We start from the raw sequence: 4,971 nt of genomic DNA on the forward strand, positions 1-4,971 counted from the left end.
AACAGGCATTAGGACGAGCGTAAAGAGGGCGCTTGAGATGTGCACAAGTCAGCAATATTTCTGATGATTTATTGCCGTGAAGTTTCGTGCACAATGACAAACAGGAGTGCAACATTCAGGAATTGAAATTAACACCCGCCAATCCGCCAAATGCGGGTAAAAATGAACTTTGGTGGGTAACACTGTCAAATCACGAGCCAATTTGGCGTGTTTCTATGTTTACTCACTTTGCTGGGGAAGTTCGTGTAGCCAAATCTGCGCGGATTTAGAGCAAATATGCAACTCGTGAGTCATCATTAAATACAGCGTATTGCGCAGAATCTGCGCATTTCTGGCTTACTTGAACACACATGTCACTAAGCAACAAACAACGGTGCGCTTGCTCACTTGCATTGAAGTAATAGAGAATATTAAAAAGCATTTGGTTAACAGAAAAGACATTGTTATTTTCCAACATCCTACATGTTCTGTGTATTGTATTGACCTGTCCACCTAAAACAACTTTTTTGGTAAAAAAGAAAAAAAGGCCTTTAAAATCGATTCCCTATTTTCATTTTCGAATCTTGGGTTGGTTGGTCCGATCGATTGTGCAATCGATTTTCGAACGTAAAGTGACAGCCCTAGTTTACATAAAGAAAGTTGGTTATATCTAAACTGAAAGCAAACCGAGAAAATTGAGAGAAATCTGCTTGTCATATGCATATTAGACGCGTCGCTTTCAGGTCTTAAAGATACAGTAGCCCTAATAGTAAACATGATGCCGCTTGTCCTTAAAGGGATAGTTCACCCAAAAATAAACATTTTGTCATTCTTTACTCACTCTAATGTTGTTCCAAACCTGTATTCATTTATTTTTTTGTCCTGAACACAAAAGATGATATTTTGAAGAATGTGGGTAACCAGACAGTTGCTGGTCCCCATTGACTTTCATAGGAAATAAATATAGAAGTCACTGGGGTACATCAACTGTTTGGTTACCCACATTCTTCCAAATAACTTCAACAAAAGAAAGAAACTTATTCAGGTTTAAAACAACTTGAGAGAGTAAATGATGACAATTAAAAATTTGGGGAGAACTATCCATTTAATGTTAATAAAACACAGAGGACATCACACACTGCTCTTGACTGAGAACTTAGTAACCTTAATAAGAATCAATATATAATTTGGCTATAATATGGCTACTTATTATGCAGCGCTCTAGCCGGCTCTATCTGATATCAATAGAGTTGCCTATATAGTTTTATCGGTAGATGCTAAGAGACATTTATTTATATATTACCTGTTTGCAAACTTTTTTTTTCTCTGATGGCACATTTTCCTGACCTTTTTGCTCCCCCCTGTGCTTTACAGCTTTACAGGGGGAGCTTTACAGGGGGTATGGCTTATCTAAATGAGATGTAAATGAGCCCTATTGTCACTCCCAGCAGCAGAGAGGTGAGAACTGCACAATCTTTAGAGGCAGTTTTCTCCACTTTGAACTTTTTTTGAGTGCCTACATTCAAATGGCCACAAGTTCTCCAAATATTATGAGATTTCCATGTGTTACACATCATTGGAAAGCTTGGAGACTACACTTTCAGAATCTGTGAATAACTCAAAATGCCCAAGAACCGACTTGTGTCCCTACTTTTCGTGATCGGTCACATATATTCCTGTAGATTTAATAGTTTTTCAACCTACAAATGAATGTTTCTTTCCCTCCTCGACCGCCAGCTTGTTCAACGTACCGGAAAAAATCCCTTATTCAGCCTTATCCAGCTTACGCAGAGTCACGGAACTCTATCGATCTGTCCGGGTAAAAACAGAACTGACTGTAATGTGACTGATTTTGAAGGCAAAACGCTGATCTAATTGATTTCGTTCAAAAATCTGTGTCAGCTGTACACATCGTCATGTTTAGCGGTGACTGTCCCTGTGTCCACTGCTTCTGTCGAGCAGACTCTCAGCACTAAAGCGAATTTAAACTTAAGCCAGAAATACGACGGGACAGATTCGACTTTCAGCATTAGCCAGCCTTGATAGAAAAGACTTTAAACGCACAGATAACCTGTACAATCAAATAACTGAAGTCTTTTTGAGGAAAGAAATTAGGAAATTTTGTGTAAAAAAAGAATCAGTAGGTTTGGTGAGTATAATGCCTTTTTTTTGCCCCCGTTTTTTTCCGTAGTGAATTTGATTTTCTTCTTAATTTTTCTTGTAAATTTATGATCTAAACTTTTTTCTTTTTCCAAAAATTAATACTATTGTAACCCTTGAAGGACAAGACAAGGGAGGCTCCGTTTCTGAACTTATAATCGGAACGCAAGGAACACTAACACAAGCCGAATTCACTCGCTCGTCTCTCTCTACCCGGCCTTTTCCGAACTCCCTGCATTAACTCATTAACTGTTAAAATAAAAACATACATTTCACAACAATTATAGAGAGTCCGTGCGCTGCTACACTATTAAAAGTTATTAATTCAGGTAGGACACCACTGAAGGCCTAGGTGTGAAATGCACGGCTCGCCACTGCTGTTTAGTAACCAATTATAACGCTGTACATATGCAGAAACTTCAATTCAATTAGCATCATTCAATTAGCATCATGCAATTAGTGCTCTTCACGTGAAGTACATCAGAGACTTGACTTACAATTGATTTCCATAAAGTTTAGCGTCAGTATGTTGTTAAGCTGACAATGCAGCCACGAATTTAAAGTCGAGTAAACAATTTCTTAATTCATGACCACAATATCTTGTTTTTTTCCCACGTCATGTATGGAAACATACATGTTGGTCTTTGTACAAAAAAACATAGCACCCACATTATTTAAAAAAAAAAAAAATATTTATATGTGTGTTTAACAAGAGTGTACTCACGTTGTGGACCCGCCTATGGGCGCACATTACTAACGTGCTCTTTAAATAACAAAAATAAATATTGCGCAGTCTATTTATGTTGCCTCAAAATAGCAACGCGCCAACAATGCGCCTGAACACACCTCGTTTTCAGACCAGCGCGCCCATGGGCAAATGCATTTGCTATTTAAACAACTTGGCGCAGGACGTGAAAATGATAACTGCATCGGACTGAAACTAGCAAAAGACACTTGGCACTGCATTGCGCCGGGAGTAAGATAGGGCCCAAGGACTTAGACAGCAGTAGGTTTAGGCTACTGTCACTAATTCAACTGTTTACTTTTACTTAAGACATAACCAACTGCTGTCTAAGTCCTTGGGCCCTATCTTACACGATAAGACACGAGTCAATTCAGCCCTCATACTGTCCAGAATTGAGTTCTATAAATATAATTTCAGATATGAGTTTAGTTCTCTTGGCTAAATAAGAACAGGTAGAACTAATTCAAGTTACAGTTTAGTTATGACTGATCTGAGCTACTTAAAGCTCAGTGGGACTCGGTGCCTGTGGCTCTAACTGCAAAATGTAAAGCTGTACCTCTTGTTCCTCTTAACACAGCAGTGAGACAATTTCATCTGAAAATAGTGTGTCTTGAGTAATAGAAAGAGCAATAATGTTATGCTACAGGGTTGTACAGGATGTGGACTGATGAGGTGGGGATGGCTCTGGGGTGAGGCCTCAATCTGAATACCCTCAACTCCTTAGATGGGGCATAGATAAGGAAGCATGTGTTTTAACCTGTTAGCCTTCAGCGCCACTTTTGAAAAATCCCCAGAAATTGCATACCCAACCTAAAAAAGATTCAATTCATTGACCCTTCGTCCTAAAAGCTCAAGTATGGTCTCATTTGAAAGCTGACACCTGGCACTTTATTGGAAATGTAGAATGAATTATTGTCATAATGAAAAAAAAAATTATGAATAGCTTCAAAGTTGTGTAAGTTATTAGAAATTTATTTTTATGAAACATCTTCATGAAAATTAAATTGAAGTTGGCCCGTCAGCACTCTAGAAATGCACTCCAGCTAAAGACACATGTCTGACCATGTTATATTTAAAATTTGAAGGTGATAAGTCTAAAACTCTGTATTTTGTTAAATGTTTTTCAAGATCATCTCAAATGACTTTATTTTGAATTGACTCTAAAATGCAAACTTGTGTTTATTGTCATCTATTAGCATCTATTCAGTCTATTGTCTCTATTGTTTTGTGGTGCAAACGAGCCCCATTCAGTGTCACTCTCTCCTGCTCACATTTACACCTTTCCAGCCGGCTTATGGCCATAAATATTATTTTCCTTTGTCTCCATTATAATCGCTAACGACTGGCTAATCACGGTGTTTCACCCCCTAATTTCTTTCATAATCTTCACTTCACATTTGAAACTGTATCAAATGCCTTTCTCAAATAAAGAAATATTTCAGTAACCATTCCGATTTAGAAAAAAAATCATAAAAAATAACAGCTAGATGGCAGGTGCAACTAGAGAGCTAGCTAGCATGTTAGCTTAGCACACCATCAATACACGACAATTTATGAGATTAAAACCCTGTTTTATGCTCCAAACTTACTTTATAGCGCAAGACGAGTGTTTTAAATAATCTTCTATGAGCTTATTTGGCTTCAGAAAAGAAAATCAGACAGAAAATAAATGAGTTTATGGTATTCTGCATGTTTGTAAAGTCTATATCGATTAGCATTGCATTATACATATAATCTATTATTATAAAAATACCTGACATGGCTCGAAGAACACAGGTAAATCAAATATCATTGCAATCATGTTTATTGTCTTCAAAACATCTTTATCTGCATGTTATAGCGATCTCTGAAAGCTAACGTTAGCTGTGTTTATGTCAGTGACGTCCTGGAAGGTCACAGGTTATTGTTCTTCTTCGTGAGCTCCCATATTTGGAAAAAACTGTGCATAGAGCGCCCTCATTCTGCTGTATGGATTGAAAACACAGTACATCAGAGTATCCAGCGCTCTTTATGTATACATCGACGCATTTGGATATAAATTCAATAAATATTATTTCTGTCTATAGAAATATGATGTAAACCTATGA

The sequence above is a fragment of the Phoxinus phoxinus genome (assembly GCF_949152265.1).
Source record: "Phoxinus phoxinus genome assembly, chromosome: 8".
Lineage (NCBI taxonomy): Eukaryota > Metazoa > Chordata > Actinopteri > Cypriniformes > Leuciscidae > Phoxinus > Phoxinus phoxinus.